Source organism: Paramormyrops kingsleyae, chromosome 5, assembly GCF_048594095.1.
Source record: "Paramormyrops kingsleyae isolate MSU_618 chromosome 5, PKINGS_0.4, whole genome shotgun sequence".
Taxonomy (NCBI): domain Eukaryota; kingdom Metazoa; phylum Chordata; class Actinopteri; order Osteoglossiformes; family Mormyridae; genus Paramormyrops; species Paramormyrops kingsleyae.
Genome location: NC_132801.1, coordinates 17,724,282 through 17,743,522, shown reverse-complemented (window position 1 = coordinate 17,743,522; position 19,241 = coordinate 17,724,282). Strand labels below are relative to the sequence as shown.

The 19,241-nt window shown below is 37.1% G+C and overlaps 1 protein-coding gene across 12 annotated transcripts in view; it reads right to left on the bottom strand.

Annotated features, from left to right (window-relative positions):
* The window catches only part of myocd (myocardin), a 111,231-nt gene extending 107,488 nt beyond the window's left edge, over positions 1-3,743 (bottom strand). For 9 of the 12 annotated variants that reach the window (XM_072712273.1, XM_072712268.1, XM_072712271.1 and 6 more), the window contains exon 1: positions 3,630-3,743. The gene's annotated coding sequence lies outside the window, so the exon portion shown is untranslated. Of the gene's footprint in view, positions 1-3,516; positions 3,598-3,629 lie in introns of those variants that run through there. The other 3 variants (XM_072712279.1, XM_072712277.1, XM_072712269.1) reach the window with 3 other exon arrangements.
* Between the last annotated feature and the right edge of the window lie 15,498 nt (positions 3,744-19,241).

Below are 19,241 nucleotides of genomic sequence, written 5' to 3'. Positions count from 1 at the left end.
CAGGAAAACAGATAGCACACTGGTTAACCTTTGTTTTCCATCACTGGATCCAAATGAAATGTATGTGTGTGTAATAAAAACCATTTTTTTTTTAATTGTCGGGACCATTTTACAGGTCCCCACAAAGATCTATGAATGCAATCAAAAAAGTACAAATCCCAAAAGTCTAATATTTTGTTTGGTTACTTATGGTTAAGGTCAGGGCTGGGTAGGGGTTAAGGTCATCATGTTGGGATTAGAGTTTTCCCCATAGAAATGAATGGAGAGTCCCCACTAGGATATAATTACAAACCTATGTGTGTGTGTGTGTGTGTGTGTGTGTGTGTATACATATATATACCCACACAGTATAAATACTGTTATTATTGAACAGGGGTTTTACACCTATATAATGTGCCTATGAAATTGTGTAATGCAGCGCTGAGAAGTTAACCTGCTGGAGTTCCTTTGGTAACACAGTAACAGAAATACAAAAAGGAACACATGCAAACGAATACAAGTGCAAACCAAATGTGAAACACTTCACTTTGCTAAATTAAACATTAACAGTGGCTGATTATAAAATCAGTACACTATGATCTTTTTGTCATAGTGTGTATTGTAATTATCCAGAATGGATTTTTTTTATAACTGATATTTGAAAAGATTTTCTAAATCCTGAAAATAAATATAAATACCTAGAGCTTGGACAAGCAGAACTGAGAATGTATAAGACGGAGACAAACAATAATTTCTAGTTCATGTATGCTCTATAAACCAATAATAATGGAGCAACATATAAAAAGTCTTCCATTCCCTACACAAATATCATTCTAAAATGCTTGTGTTCTAAGGAATCCATTGGCAAGTTAAGGAATGTGTCAGCATTACAAGTTGACTCAATGTGTCCTATGACAGAAGCCAAGTTTACTGGGATATCTGTAGGTGATAAAAGTACACTTGGCTTCAACGCTTAAGTGTCTCTCAAGTCCAGATTGAACCTTGCTGTTTTGACAGGTACATGTACAACAAATGGCTGCCAAAGTGTCATTTAACAGTTAAGACAGTATCTTCAAACAGAAAAGGTTTTTTTCTAGCTTTTATTTTTTTGTTTTGTTACCTATTTGTTATGACTAAAACTATAAATCCAGTGTTTTGAAGCATATTAGAAATATTGTTTTTTTTATTCATTTACATTTAATATATTATATCACACTCTTTTATCCAATGTAATTTATATTATTGAGAGAAAACTGGGTTAGACAGTCCATAGAGCAACTGGCGATTAAGGGCCATGTTCAAGGGTCCAACAGTGACGTCATATTGCCAAACCAGGAATCTGAACCAATGATTTTCTGATCATTGGAACAGTGTCTTAACCCACTGAGGCATGCACTGCCCTCCAGTTAATAAGATACTCACAGGAAAATGGAGTATTACTGCAACTGTACATATTTTACCTGAAAAATAAGGATATTCGATTTCACCATATTAAATAACCCATAGCCATTGCGCTTTGAATGGGTGTGTTGGTAAATGGTGTGGATAGTTTCTGGGTTTGTGAGTGGTTTTGATCTGCTGCAGTATAGATACACAAGCAGATAATGAAATGTAGATTAACAAATACACACTAGTAAAGTAACCCCCCCCCCCCCCCCCACTAAAATAATTCCTCCAGCATGATCCTAAAACATTTTTCCTCCCAGAAGTACAAGCTTTAAGACCAAATCAAGCCATTTTTAAACATGTAATGGTTTTAAGGGAAACACTGAGCGCTAAACAGTATTTTTACCTCAACTCACTGGAATTTGTGGGCAGAGAATCAAAAGACAAGCCCCTTGAGGACCAGAGACCACTGGTGTCTCTAGAAAATAGACCATTTATAAACAAAGACCTTGCATCTTGCAGATCACAGCATTCTGCAGAGACAGTTGCTACAGAAACTTTATTGATAACTACCAAAATACTTATGCCTAGTATTTCACACTGTTGAATGTAAGAGTCAGTTTGTTCATGTTTATATTTAGGTCAGGGTAACTTTATCTCAAGCAACACATTTCCTCGCGTCACTGTACAGTTATCATATGGCCTTGTTCAGTTTTTCAGGCATTTCAAAATAGCAATAGAAGACATGCTTCCTAATGCTGTTTAAAAGCCTAAAGATGTGGATTTTTCTAATTATATATTTATGGATCCCAAACGTACTGATGTAATGTCTTATCTAGAATAAACTAATGCTCACTGCATTTGACGTTAAATTATTTGGAATATCATTTTTAATTCCTGATCACCACATATATACTTATAGCTTGAACTGCATAAATCTTCTGTAGTATGCTAAGCTTCAATTATGTATTTACTTCACATTCCTAGTTCATGACTTAGAAAACAAGGGAAATTGAAAATGTGTTTCTATATCTAAACAGTAAGACACAGGCTGGCAGCACAGTAAGACACAGGCTGGCAGCACAGTAAGACACAGGCTGGCAGCACAGGCTACAGTGTGATGCAGCAATAAAGTGTACCTGAAATTTTAACCTCTCCCTTTTATTAAATGCTATTAGAATCTCTTCTGTCAATTTGTCAATTACCACTTGATCCTTGGCAATCAGCTAAAGCACCATCATTTCCACTGGTAGAATTGTTTTAGAATCTCATTATTAATCAGTACTTTACGAGTTTTCAGCCATAAAAATGGTGCTTGTTTCAGATTAATCTATACTCATCCTCTCCGCAATGCATGACTCCATTTCTCATGTATTTTATTAATGTACAGAATATGTCATATAGGATAATGTATCATGCCTAATATTCTAGTATTGTGATATATAAAACCATTTCCGCAGTATTTGGAAGTATTTGACACAATTTATTCTGCAAATGTTGTCTGGTCCTTGACTGTTAAAGGATTAATATTCATCGTGTACAGATAACTATAGGTGAAGTACATATACAGCAGCAGCAGGAAAATTATTTATTTTTTCTTTTCATGTTCAAATCACTCATTCCACCATACTGAGTGGTGTGTAGTGTCAGATGGAATGACAGGATCGAGGGTTATGGTCCACAAATGCTGCAGTGACCCAAATGTGTGATTCAAAACAAACCTGCTTTAGGTTACACACGGCATGTTGCATTGCCCTCAGATAAAGTGTACTGTCAGGTGCCGTTTCCATGTTCTGGAGCAAACTGTCACCCACATTAGTCTTCACCATGAAAACCTATGGAAATCCACCCATTTACACTAAAATGATTGTTCTTTTTCAGCTTAGTTATTTTTTAGAATTTACTGAATTGCTACATAACTATAAATGCAACTAATATACAATATCAGCATTTGCAAAGCAATTAAAGCCCATTAGAATAATCGTAATGCTGAATATTAAAGACACATAAAAGCACGTACTGTATTAATACGATTTTTTTAGTCTGTACTTTTTTCCAGCAGGGTTGTACATTAACGCAGATACTCAGAAGAGAACGGTGAACACAGGTAATAGATAAACGAAACGACAGAAACCTACAAATTGGCCCCACCTGTTACGGTTACAGCCGGTGCCGGCACGTTCCATCAGTTGATCGCGCTACTGAACTTGTATTATGGGCAACTGTCAATAAACGAAAGCCACGAACAGAATATAACAAAATACCTTTAGCTGTGGCGCAAGGTGCTATTTCTCGCAGATGAATGTTACGGATGCTGCGGGTCGAGGCGCACTTGGCTATGGATATGACGGACCTCCTCACATACTGTACTATTCACCAAGTCTGTGAAGTTACGGTGCAGCAGCAACTGCCGAGTTTTAAGTGCCGCGTTGCTCTCGGCTCACGGAAATAGTCGATTCTTACCCCCCCCACACCCGGTCAAAGGCAGGGAATACGAAAATTACCGAAGCCTACCTGTATGATAGTACCTGTGGTTTTGAAATGACACAACATCTGATTCATGCTCTTATTAGTCCGGTTTGTATTGAATTTCACTACACGTTTATAAACAAATGTATTACAGTAAGGAATTTTCTTATTTTTATTATTGTTGTCGTTATTATTATTGTTGTTGTTCTTGTTGTTGTTATTACTTTATTTTTTATGTGGCAAACATTTTCAGAAAAACATATTTAAGAAAACTCTAAATGTATTTTAATATAACAAACATCTATCCAGCTTCCATAACTGCTCATCTAGTACCGCTCCTCTGTTCATATGTGGATATGAAATGTTTAGATTCAAATAATTTGTGAATTTAAGGACACACAAGCAAATTTTTCTATGAAATATGATTACAACTGATTGTATAACGTGTACTTAATTGTGGGCAATGGGGCTTCCTTTAAACAGTGAACGAGGTCTTGGGCATGTTTAACATGATTCATTTCATTTACAGGCATTACTCACCGTGAATTATCCGGTATGATTACCCAATAGCTGGATGATGAGGTGGTTCTCAGACAAAACAGAGCAGATGGAAGCACTGACAGTGCAGTACCCCCCCCCCCCACACACACACACACACACACACACACACTTTCAAATCAATGACCTCAAAGGAGGCCGGACCTAACCAAGACCCAGCTTTGATTCATCTTATTATTATGAGATTGCAAAAGCATAACTCTATAATGAGCTAATGAGGTGCGCTTTCAGCCACTGGCTTATCCGAGATGCACCACTGAGTGCTTTGTGTCTGTCATCAGGGATTTGTTCACTGCTTCCAGTCACCATGGCACTAACGCCACCCAACGCCACCCAACTTGGATGACACTAACTCTGCTGTCTTTCACTCATCACTGTTCTGTTCCACCTGCACTAAGTTACACACCAAGTGTGTCACTTCTACCATCTGCATGTATGCTGTACATGTTCTTGTCATATATTTCCATTTCTTATTTCATCGGACGGCATTGTTCTGGATTTTTTATTTTTTTTTTGTCCGGAATGCTTTTTTTGTTAGGAAGCTTACACATGAAAATAAGATGTTATACAAATAAGGCCTTGTACTAACCCCAGCCACTGTTAAAGAATGGCCAATGAACAACAGTATCAGTGAGTGTTTAAAAGTAAGATGAGATTGAAGTGCATATAGAAGCAGAACGCTTTGACTGCATCATAGGTCTGGAATTCTTACTAAATGTGTTTTCTCTGTTTTAACAGTTGTGCACATCTGTTTGTCGTAAAAATGCATTGTTAGCTTCTCACTTCTCAATACGATTGTTGATAAATGTCACAAAAGTCAGACTGACAGTGCCGAATTCTAAAAATTGTCTAAAAACATACACCGGTAACAAAAATGGGTTCCACATTTAATTGTGTCATTTTACCTGCTGTTTGGTTGTTGTTTATAGCAATGCAAATAAATATTGTGACAGCCATATTTATAATTTGTTATGAACACGGAATAACCTGCCCTGGAAACAGAACTGGAAAAACAAAACAATGGAATGAGTAACTTTATCATGTTGTAATTGAACATTCTGCACGTCATGTTCTATGTAAAAAAACAAGAGAAGTGGGCAAAAATAGAAAACCTATTTCTGTTTGGTGTTTGTGTTGGAAATGTCATCTGCATTTTCTACAAGAGAACGTGTTATGATTTGAATTCTTTCCATGAAAATGCTAGACTAGTTTACAGTCATATAGTAGACTACACATCATTTTCAAAATATTTAAATCCTCTCTTTCTAGGCATCAGTTATGATCTATAATGAAGTAATATTTATATATCTAGCTAATATTTGCTTAATTGATTATAAACGTACTACTATGGCCTGCATCCGTACTGCCTTACCTATTCTATAATGATATTTATCAGTATCTTTATACAATAATTCAACCTTAAAATCACCTTTATGTAATGTAACATTTGTCATTATTCTATTATTCCCACATCTAAACATAGTATGCCGAATAAACATATGGGGATGATTGCCAAATGTGTTATCCATAGGTTCCATTGTTTTATTTAAAGTATATTTCAGCTTTCTTTCAAATACTACTCTTCTAAGTTATTAACTTCCCTGAATGTGATTAATGTTCAATGACTTGGCAGATATATTCTCGTGTTACATGAAAGGGCAAGAAATTGTAAGGGGTATTCTCTCTGATTTTCTTATATTTCCAAAATAAGTGCATGATCAGCCTAATCCTACTTCTTATTTTTATTGTTTGGTTTTTGAATGCAATCACAAGAACAACATCTTAGTTGGCCAAGAATATCGTATTACATAATGAAAAACTCCCTCAGTTCTATGCATCAGTGTTAATTATCAGCTTAACTAAACCACATTTTGAAATGAACAAAAAAGTTCAGAGTTCGAAGTGTTTGAAAATCAAAAGGAAAAAAAAGTGAAGATGAGAAAAAGGTGACCATATAACTCAGCGCAAGTAATTGTTCAGCCCTTTTCTTATTTTGTGGATACAAGATGTTTTCCAGTATCCATCCTGCTTTTTTGCATCTCTACTTTAGTGAGTAAAAAAATCCCAAACTATTTTAAACTGTTTATTTTTGATTCTGACGCAGACTTTGGAATGCATGGCTTAGAGCCAATTATTAAATTTGCCAGCAGAATATTATCCTATAACAATGTCTGACAGTAACTTAATATTTTGGGACTGAATAAATGTGCTACAGGGCTAGAGTGGCTCTGCAGACAATTTAAATGAATTCAGAGGTTCTGTCAGTGGTTTAACTCCTGCTAAAAGTCTGCTGAAAGATCAAAACATCATGCATATCTGCATTACCTCGATACTGGAACCACCTTAGTTCAAGTCATTAAATTAAAGACATACTCTATGAGCTAACTGTGAATATTCAGCAAAACTTAATGTTTCATTGTAGAAAATTGGAGGTGGGGTTTACCATAATTTGATGTTTGTTGTTGGAAGTTTCATAATTGTTTTCTCACAATATTCATTATCTTGGTAATATGCTTTTAGGAAAAGAGATTTGACTGTCTTTACAGTGTTCAGCCATTAAATACAAATATTCTTTGACTTTTCTTTTGAATGCTTTCCTACAAATATTTTGAATAGTGATTCCACCTTAAAAGAAAGTATTGCCAATGATACAATAATAATCCTTTTAATATTTTTATCTTTTCTTGAAGAATCACTTATATGACCTCTCATCCCTCATGTGAAACATAGTAACATACTAATAGTCCCTGCCAACAAACATTCAAATAACATACACATATCTAAAGCAAACCTTAACACAGTATGTTATTTGAAGACTAAAAGATACTGAAAGCCTTTATAGAGCAGTTGTTTGCAGTACTGTAGAATACTTGCCAAAACTGCCACATCTAACTGCAGAGTTGAAGATATATGTCATCTAATAAAAATAACATTTATTAAATCTCAAGTTCTTAAACGTGAAATTTCTGAGTGCTCATTCAAAAATTACAAATACTACATCAAAATCAAAACGAAAGAAGAAATGTCTAAGGACTAATTGTATTGTATCCTATGAGGTTTATCCAAGGCGTGATTATTGCTAATTGGAAAGTTGGGAAGCACTGGTGGCCTAATGGTTGGGAGCACACACTTGTAATCAAAAGGTCGCTGGTCCAAATCCCTGGCCAGCAAAGTATCAGTTAGGTATCCTGAGCAAGGTACCACCCCCAAGCACTGCTCCCCGGGCGTTGAATTAGTGGCCCTCTGCGATGTGACATATAGATTGAATGCAGTGGACACATTTCACTGACAACTAATTACTTTCCCCTAATGTGGTCAAGGGATCAATGTCTCAGAATCCATGGCCTCAGAAATCCAAATGAGAACCAACAGAGTAACCAGTGGACATCAGCAGATGATTGAAAGCAAATTATCCCACTCAAATCTAATTTCTCACATCTCTTTTTGTGTGTTGTTACCCTTTTTCTAGTTATTAGTGCACTACCTAAGCAGAATTGCTTGAACGGCATGATTGTGCTTAGAGAAGATTCAATTTGACCCAAAAGGCTTACCTCACAAAGGTATGACCTTTTAATCATTCAAGATCCCTTGCTTTGGACAAATAGATTGAAGAAAGTGTACCAAAATAGGTACCTATTAATAAATGCAAAATGAAGTGTGATTTTATAGCAGTAATAACCAGTAATAAAACACTATTATACAGAACTACAAAAGTTAAGCATGATTGATTTTTGAATCAAATCACATAAGAGGGAAAATTATTGGAAGACTCTCTGCTTCTTGCTTGCCTTAGTCCCCTATGATGTAATGTTTACTAAAAAAACAGAGTGCAAGATCCAAATACAGAAATAAGTGCACAATTAAAAACAGGTTTCTCTCATGTTTATCCCAGAAAAGCGGGGCATCTTTTCATGAACTGGTTCACAACAGAGGTAAGCTTTTCTCTTTACTGAGCACTCATGAGAAAAATATAAATACAGCTCAGAGATCCTAAAAATGAAAGGATGAGCCACTGTACATAGCTGAGAAAAGCTAGCCATTTGCCAAGCTACATAAAAGAAAGATTTCTGGAATTATTGAATTGAATTTCAAACATTTGTTTCTAATTAGCTCTGGCTCCTGGGATCAGCCCAGAAGATACGTTCCTTCTGAACATTTCAACTTCTATAAACAACCAATCATTTTGTTACTAAGCTGACAGGTTTCAGGCACAGAACTCTGCAACCCTGCCAAAAAGTCTACATGGTTTTAGTGTTACCCTTTTGACTAATAATCTTATTTTGAATATTCATTTACATCACACAACAAAAATGCTGAAGTAAACCCCCATGCCAAAAAAAATCAAAATACAGCGAGTCATTCTGATATCTTAAAAGGCTGCTCCATGCTTGTTATTCCAGTTAATAGTAATTTTAGAATGGTACAGAAATGTTTCCATTGTGATATGCTTTCAATAATCCAAATTCAGTAACGGTAAAATGCTCCACAAATCTATTTAAAATATAATACAGGTAGGGGGGGGAGAAACAGTGACAAATTGTCACTCTATGGGCTGTTTGAATATCATTGGCTAGCTAGAAGAAAGTCACCAAATCTGTTCTTCAGCTACTTTTTTTTTTTTGCTTAAGGGAATCTAAAATCTTGGCTGAAGGCTGCCGTCATAAACACCTCCCACAAGTGTCTTGAACATTTGCTTTTGGATAAAAAATCTAAGAACTAGAAGGACAAGCAACATGAGTAATACCAATTGGTAACAAGTTCATAAATGTCCGACAAGTGTTCAACTGTAATCCTGGACTATACTTTTCAGAGAAAACAGAGAATGCTCCATTAAATGTTATGGATTACATAGTATGAAATGCTATGATAACATGCTGCTTTAATTTGGCCTTCAAACAAAAAGAATGGAGTCAGGTGGTTCCAAAAAAAAAGCACCTTTATGGCATTACTGGAATAGCGGGATCCTTTTTTGTTTGGTCAGTCGTGAGTAGAGTTTCTTGGACTGTTGCCACATATGGACAGACCCATTAATCAAGAACATGCAGGAAAACTACTAATCAGATACTGTTCCCCAATATGCTTGGGATTACATATATTGTCGGTCTCATGAGTAGATGCACTGGATAATGTAATGCAACAATTTCACTGATACTTTATGCGCACGGTTAGTTTTTAATACAAAAACCAGAGCTGTTGTTTCTTTTTAGCATCCACATTAATTCATTGGGGAATATATTTACATGCACTATTGTCAAAGTGCAAAGGTTGTTTGGCCCAGTGTAACTAAGACAACTAAGCAGCATGCTGTGGGGGTGCTGCAAAGAGACGTAAAGGTACCTGCTTCTCAGCGTCATGACATACAGGCGCGGACCGGGGAAATAGGAGCAAGACTCGAGGAATACGGTGAATGCGGGGTTTACTCAGGGTAAGGACAGGCAGGAACAAACAACGACTTTCGCAACGGTGCAACATTAATGACCAGACTCCAGAAACATACTCTAACGCGAATTTAAATACACAACAGCGATTAACAAGACTAGAAACAGCTGAAGACATTGGGATTCCACACGACGTAGCGAGGGGGGTGTGGCTCACAGGAGGATCGGCACAAGCAGGGCGTGACACTCAGGCAGACGTAGATTTATTCAGAACATGGCATGTCCACACTGTTTCCACTAATTGATCAATAAATTAGATAATAGCAATTCAAACAAACAAACAAACACAAATAAATAAATAAGAAAACTAAATTAACATAAGAACATTTAACAAAATATAGAAGAATCAGAAATTCCAGAAATGGGACCAAAATAGAGAAAAAGCACATCTGCACTTAGGTACAAAAATCAGGTTCCTGCCCATTAACCAGGCAAAAAAAACAGAACAACTGAGACCCCCTTTTATAATCCCACCCTCTTTTAGGTCAGATCGTGGCAGAGCTACCAGCAATTAAAGAAACAAAAGACAATTTTCCCAACATAAATAAGAAAATGAAAAGATACATAGCTAAGCATGCAACAATACATGGAATGAAAAAAAAAAGCAAAACCAGAACATACCGCCCCTTCCTGTGGGGGGTTTGGCTCCGCCACAGCGCAGCAGAGCAGGCTCACCCTGACGTCTGCCCCACAGTTTTGGCTGCTGGAAGACCCACGCTTGTTCAGCAAACAAAGGAGACCAAAGCAACCTAAGGAAACACCAAATTTAACTGGACAAAGCAACGTTAAACTAAACCAGTGGTACTATACATAAGGAAACTAACATTAATGAATACATAGACATGATCCAAACTAAATTACAACACTCTAACCAGGTACTTCCCTCATGACATCATGCTTTTGGGCCATTATGTACCTTTATGAGATCATGGGGAAGCACTGAATTGCTTATCCACACCTAGGCTTTGAGATTAACCCCCATCCCAGGTTAGTGTCAGGTACAATCATTCTCATCAATGCACTCATACTGATCATAATAGTGAACTGAAGCTATTTGGACTCAAAATATTGAGTTATTTTGTACATGCTGACATGTGACAAGAAAACTAGCAAGGAGAAGTGCTGAAGTGGAAAAGCGCGCTTTGCATTGAGTGGTACGGTACCTGTACCAACTTTACATCTGATGCTTGTACTTTATTGTGCATTTGCATATTTAGCAGCTGCTTTTATCCAAAGCAAAGCAATGTACATTTTTGAGAGAAAACAAAGTTAAGCAGCCCCCAGAGCAATTGGGAGCTGAGGCAGGGATTTGAACCAGCAAACTTCTGATCACAAACATAGGATCCTAGCTCTCTTGCCATCTTCCATAAATCTGTGCATTTTCTCACCACTTGTCCTTGTCAGGGTTGGCGGGAGGGGGCTTAAGCCTATCAGAGGCAACACAGGACACAAGACTGCAAACATCTACGTCTTCCTCTGTCAGAGTATGAAGTGCAAAACCTTACCATTTAAGATGAAAAGAATAGAGTTTATCAAGTTAACCTTTATATAACTAGCTTGTGTCATTGTATAAAACTAAGTTGTGCCATTGTATCGTCTACAGTCGTGCAAATAATATATTAAGAAATTCTGATATAAAGTGCAATGAGTAGGGAAAGTGCTTTTCACTCCTAGCTGACAAGGTAGCATACACTATTTACATTCACATCTCTGTGTTTGCAGACTGAGAAATAATTTCCTGACTTTATCTCCCTGTGTTGTATTTATAAGCAATGTTAAGTCAGGGGATGTGAGCGACCTCTAGAAAACCAAAACAGGTAATTAGATTTGGTGGGAACTTCGATGGCCACTTATAGCATCAGGCACCAGAAGACATCTTGTACAATTCATAATATTTAGTATATCGACCAATTAGAGGAGTCCTCTTCTGTCCTTTTTAAGGGTTTCACATGTTGCAGGAGCTAAGTACAATGTTCAACACTTAATGAATCCTTTCATAAGAGGCAAAACTGATGTGTTTCTCATCTGTGAGGTGGAATAGAAGGGGACTCCATTACCAGTACATCTAAAGACATGTCTGAATTGATATAGTTATGACAAGCAATCTAGTAAGTTCACATCAAAGACTATATGTCATAAGCAAAATTCCTGCATCCATAGGATGATCAGGCTACACTGGGAAGTCATACAGTAAACAGCAAACTGCAGCTGCAGTATCGGAAAGACAGATTCCAAATGGCAACTTTTTCAGCCTTTTTGAGGAGTGGCTCAGACGTAAAGTTGGGAAATGCTAGGTCTAAATTAATTCAAAAGTACCCATTTCAGTATCTATAAGCATGCTTCCGCTTTTTAACATGGAAACCAAAAAAGTTCTTGTGGCAAGAAGGTTACCACAGACCATTCGAGTCCAGGTGGAGGGGACAGTTTAGTGAAAAACTGCACTTTTTGCGGGATCAACAACAAAAGATCAGGTTAGGTTAGAGTTATTGGAAGATATGCTGCCGGAGTTGCCAGAAACAACCTACCAGACTCAATGCATAAGGAATCCAGCAGGTAGACTTCTCTCTGGGATGCTAAAGCCAGGCATTCTACTGGAGGCCAGAAACCTGTTAACCACACACAGATGTCATAATAAAGCTCTCCGTTTTATAGTCCATCTCGACAAGAAAGTTATAAGTATGCAAACAACAGTTTGGGAACAATTCAGCTACGTCTTCAAGTCTTGGCTGTTATATCTGCATGAGGAATGTATCAGAGAGACCTGTTAAAAATAATTATTATTAAACCTTTACTGGAAATCAATGGATTACAAATGAGGTAATCATCATCTTCATCATGTTGTCCGGTCCAGTATCATATTTCACTGAGGCAAAAACATCAGTATTTAATTGCTGCTAATGCAGGATGACTGCAATGCTCAATGCCCCAAGACTGCTTTAAAACAGATCATGATTCACTCTTGTCATTTAGTAAAAGTAAACCTTTTCAGTGAAGAATCATTTTCAGATTGAATGTTTATGGTTTGTGTTGAAATTTCTACATACATGTGGTCAAACAACAGGAAATTATGCAAAATATTCAGATTTTCATTAAACATTTTGGTAACACTTTACTAAAAGCAGTCATTGTAATGCATTATAGATACATTGGTAATGCATTATAATGCATTATCAAGGTATATATAATGCATTATAGTGACTGCTTTAGGTAAATTGTTACCAACATTTTTTAATAAGTAAAAATATGGAGGTAAAGCTGGTATTTGATCTTTCAGTATCTTTTAAAGACACTTCCACTGCCATTGATGTACTATTTTTTTGTGCTAATTTCTGTACTAGATGAGGCACAGAATTTTAACAATTGAACTAAAAGTAAACTGTAGGTACAAGCTATATACACATATTATTTATTTAAAAACATATGATCAACAGGGGAATAAGGCAACTATTTTTCTTTTAACTTTTTTCCGGGGTGTCCAAACAGTATGCACCAGTGACTTTAATATGATGAAGCAATATGAAGCATATGACTCCCAAGCCAATGTAAACAGCATGGTGTTGTTTTAAATCCAATTGGACGTCTAGCAGCAGCTAGGGGTTGTATAAGTGAGGACAGAATAAAGCTTGCTTAGAAAACCAGACTGCCACAGTTTCACACTGAGCAGCAACATTATCTACTGTGCTTCATTTAAAAATGACCATACCACTGGAAAGCATTATATTATGATAAGTATGGAATGTGTAGCTATATGCATCCAGCAGAATTTCCAACAACCCTAGCAGCACATCTTAGAAGTAATTAATGCAACTAAGGATTAAAGAAAAACAAGTCATGAAGAAAAACATTTTTGGTCTCAAAACAATGCTTAAAACTGAGGCGTGAAGGGAACATTCAGTTGTGACACATTGTAAGCACTGGATTTTCCATTTCAGCCACAGATAGGAGACTTTTGTAAAAGCAGCGTCACAGTGTTTTTTGGTTACTGTTTTTACAGTGGCAGTGACAGTAAGCATGACACTACCCAACTAAGTTGCAGAAGGAGAGGGTGAAGGAAAAAATCAATCACTTTGCATAAACTGTAAACACGCAAATGACACACAGCAATATAAAATGGAAAATTTAAATAAACAAAAGTGTGCCTCTTTGGAGGCATCATTGTTATAATAGTGCAAAGAAATGGCATTTAAGTAATCATTAAGAGCCATAATTCAGGGCCAGTGTATTTTAAATAAACAGTATACTTGTGCAGGCATATACAAATCCAAAATTTACTTTATCCAGATTACAGAAATCTTTGGGGCAAAGGACACTCACAGATTTTGCCCTTCTCAGTCACTGCACACAGGTATTGTAAAAAAAGAGAAAAAACTTTGGGAGTTTTATATATATACACACACACACACACAAAGGTTTCTAATTATATCTCTGTGGGGACTCTCCATTCATTTCTATGATGGAAACTCTAATCCCAACATGACGACTTTAACCCCTACCAAGCCCTAAACTTAACCATAAGTAACCAAACAAAATACCAGACATTTGCCATTTTTGTTTTTTTGATTCACAGATTGTTGTGGGGACCTGAAAAATGATCACTGCAACATCAAAATAACAGCTTTTCTATCACATTGTGGGGGACATTTGGTCCCCACATCCATCCATCCATCCATCATCTACCGCTTGTCCGGGGTTCGGGTCGCGGGGGTAGCAGCTTCAGTAGAGGCACCCAGACCTCCCTCTCCCCAGCTAACCCCACCAGCTCCTCGGGGGGGACACCGAGGCGTTCCCAGGCCAGCGGAGAGATATAATCCCTCCAGCGAGTCCTGGGCCTGCCCCGGGGCCTCCTCCCTGTAGGACATGCACGGAAAACCTCTCCGGGTAGCCGCCCAGGAGGCATCCGCACCAGATGTCCAAACCACCTCAACTGGCTCCTTTCGACGTGAAGAAGCAGCAGTTCTACTCTGAGGCCCTCCCGGATATCCGAACTTCTCACCCTATCCCTAAGGGAGCGCCCAGACACCCTGCGGAGAAACCTCATTTCGGCCGCTTGTATTCGCGATCTCGTTCTTTGGTCCCCACAATGTACTATAAACATTACACACACACACACACACACACACTAGTATGAAACATGAAATGAACACTACGCATTTACCTTTCGTATTCTAGTGGGTTGCAGTTATACTTGTTCTTGTAATAATACATAAAACATATAAACATCAATGAATCAAGACGCACTACTTGCTTATTTTTATGAAGGGGTTTTTTATTTTTGCATGCTTGATACATTTACATGATTATCATCATTCATGTAAGAGCTACACATACGGTAAATGAGAAAATGATGTTTTATTATTAATCCATATAAAAATAGAGCAGCTACGTCAACAATAGACCTTTTTGTCCAGGTACATCTTTGGAACAATTTTAGGTGCATAGTCCTAAAATCAATGGAGAGCTCTTTTGAAGAATTAAAAATTTTGCCATTCAACAATGACAACAGCTTTTGACTAAAATGGTTACTGGACATGATAAAGAGAGAGGGGGGGGGGGGGGGGGTTAGACAGAGAGAGAGAGAGGGAGAGATGACACTGTCACTGGAGAAAAGAAATGCATTGCCGATGCGGTGTTAATGGTTGTGCGTGTAAGTCTCCGTTCCTCCCCTAGTTTAGCCTTATATTATTTCAATCACAGAATAGTTAAAACTGCATTGCTGGCTTAGATCACCTAGATTGATTTCTTTGTTATAGATCCAGAATTGATTTATAAAGCCTGTAGCTGGTCTGCTTCCAAGAACATTTTTCCTACTGACCTCATGAACAAATTCCAGAGTCTAACTGAACTTTAATCGTGGTTGATTATAGAGTAATTAGAGTTATATATTTAAAAGAGAAAAACTATTTTAAGCCATGTGACGTTTGCATGGCTGAGGTTACTGTGTGTTTTAGCCGATTTAGTTTATGTGTCACAGGTAAGGTGTCATAAGGGATCTTGCAGCCTTGGGCTTCTGTCATGGCATAATTTTCGACCATGGCTCAGATACATGAAAATAACTGTGTCAGCGTGAAATATTATACTAAGTATTGGTCTTGCAAAAGAAATCTGATTTTATTTAAAAAAAATACACCATCAAGATCATCTCAATAGATTTTTGTTTTAGATTGCAGAATATGTAAAAATGACTTTATTTACATGTTTTCAGCGTAATTAATTTGATGTTTAATGCGAGAGCAGGTTTTTGAAAACAAAATCCAAATTTAAACACCTTTTCCATTACTAGCATGCACATAAACATTAGAACATAAGAAATTTACAAAGGAGAGGAGGCCATTCGGCCCATCAAGCTCGTTTGGGGAGAACTTAACTAATAGCTCAGAGTTGTTAAAATGTTATCTAGCTCTGATTTAAAGGAACCCAGGGTTTTAGCTTGTGCTACACTAGCAGGAAGACTATTCCATACTCTAACTACACGATGTGTAAAGAAGTGCTTCCTCAGATTCATTTTAAAATGTTCTCCCGCTAATTTCCACTTACGGCCACGAGTTCTAGTATTTAAACTAATACTGAAATAGCCATTTGGCTGAACAGCATCCAGACCTGTTAGAATCTTATATACCTGGATCATGTCCCCCCTTATTCTCCTTTGCTCAAGGCTAAACAGATTCAGCTCAGCTAACCTCTCCTCATAAGACATTCCTCTAAGACCAGGAATCATTCTCGTAGCCCTATGTTGCACCCTTTCCAAGGTAGCAATGTCCTTTTTAAGGTATGGTGACCAAACCTGCACAGATGGGGTCTTACCAAGGAATTATATAATCATAGCATCACCTCCCTTGACTTAAACTCCACACACCTAGAGATGTAACCCAACATCCTATTGGCCTTTTTTATTGCTTCCCCACACTGGCAATAGTGGGACATGGAAGCATCAACATACACACTGAGGTCTTTCTCATAATAAGCTACCTTTATTTCCGTGGAACCCATAAAATATCTGTACTTTATATTTCTGCTTCCTGCGTGGATTACTTTACATTTATCTATGTTAAATTTCATCAGCCAGGTTATCAGCCCAGTCGCTAATTAAATCCAGATCCCATTGTAGCCTCACTGCTGCTAGATCAGTATCTGCTACACCACCCACCTTGGTGTGGTCTGCAAATTTAACCAGTTTACTGTATGTATTGGTGTCAATATCATTAATGTAAATTAGGAACAATAGTGGTCCTAAAATTGAACCCTGTGGTACCCCACTATGAACGCAGGCCCACTGTGACATTGTGCCTCTAATAACTACTCGCAGCTTCCTGTCTGTTAACCAGTTTTCGATCCAAGCTGCTACAGTTCCTGAAATCCCTGCAACTTTGAGCTTAAGCATCAGCCGTTTGTGGGGGACAACATCAAAGGCCTTCTGGAAATCTGAGTAGATCTCATTGTAGGCCTTTTTGTGATCAACTTCTCTTGTAGCTTCCTCAAAGAACTCAAGTGAATGAGTTAAACAGGATCTACCTCTCCTAAATCCATGTTGGCTATCCCTCAGAATGTTATTTGAATCCAGGTAATGTACCATTTTCACTTGGATTATAGCTTCCATTATTTTTCCAGTAATCCCCTTTTTTGAATATGGGCGTTATATTAGCACGCTTCCAATCAGAAGGTACCACACTAGCAGATAATGATTTCTGGAATAGTAAAGTTAAAGGTTGGCTAATAATATCCCTCATCTCTTTTAAAACTATAGGTAAGATGCCATCAGGGCCCTGTGATTTATTTATTTTGAGCTTAGCTAGGCTTAGTACCACATCAGCCTCAGTTATACATATATTGGTCAAAGACGACGCTGTATTCGTACTAAATGGTGGTAAGCTGCTCATGTTCTCTACTGTGAACACCCGTGTAAAATAATCATTAAACTCATTTATTATATCAATTTCATTTTCAATTATAAGGCCCTTACTATCCTGCAAATTAGTGATTTCAGCTTTTAGAGCTCTTTTGGAGTTAAAATATTGGAAGAAACTTTTATTGTCATCCTTGAAAAGACATGTTCATTTTGTAATTTTAAATTCACTAATATATATAAGCTAGTCAGTATTCTATATATATATATATATATATATATATATATATATAAGCAGCGTATACATATATTTAGTATGTATGTTAGTGTTTAGTATTTTGTAAAATTATAACAAAACTGTTTAGCTACAAAATTCATCCACACTAACACATACAAAAATCTAACTAAATGCTTTATAATATGATTAATTAATAATGGATTTATATGTGTGTCATTTGGAATAACCTCTATTAGATCTTTCGCTATGTAAAAGAATCGCTCTGTTATTTGTGTCATACTGAGGGTCCCTAGACATCCATTACTAACCCAATATCCTGTTTCAGAGTGAGCGATTCTAGCCTGTTGGTCTTGGCCATTCACCAAAGCATAAAAGTATGAAAATTGTCCAGTCACGGTATACAGCTCTTTAAAACACAATATTCCAGAGACTGGTGCATGTTTTAAGAAACTCTGGTAAGATAATGCCTACAGACTCCAAAATATTTGTTGCTATTTGTAATACAGCATATTTCAATGACCACAATGGCCAACGATTATAGCTATGCAAAGTATAGATAAATACTGCTCACTTCCTCTAGACACTTTATCTGCTCTCTCATACCCACTGCCCTGAGCTTTACCCTTAGCTGCTAAATGTGTCAAATCCCACTGGAAGCAGGGCCAGAAATAGCCTGACGTGTTGTTTGGAGGGTATGAAAACATGCAGTGACTACTGCAGCTCTCAGCATGCTGCCATAGAGGTTAATGGCTATCCCATATCGTCCTTTACTGTGGAAGAATACATGCTTTTCTGGCATTTTACTGAATAATATAAAGTAAAAATACAAAGAATGAAGACTGAAGATTCACAAAAAGCTAACATTTTTAAATAACCTACCCATCCAAACAGGTTGCATAAATGTTCTTATGTTGCAATTGGTAAATGAATTTCATTTAGCAATTGTTAATCTACTAAACCTTGTATATGTAAGAATGCTTCAGCCTGTCAACTGAATCACAAAATATTTATTAATACCTGATAAATAGTAAAATTTTTATTTTATAAAAAATAAGTGTGGAGGGTGGCCTTAGAAAATTGTACCATAATTTTATGCCTGTAATATAACAAAACTTAAGTGAAAATTAAATTAAACTCACACTGAACTTTAAAATACACAAGACTGTTTACGTCCTAGTAACCTTGTGGTGCTAGGTCACTAAGTGTAGGTCGGAGACCAGACTACGCCACCTAAGTTACCCTCAGGATTCCCTCAGGCACAGCTAGGTCGCATAGACGACACAGAGACTTGTATCCCAGCAACTAGGCAATGTTTATTAACTCAATAAGGCCC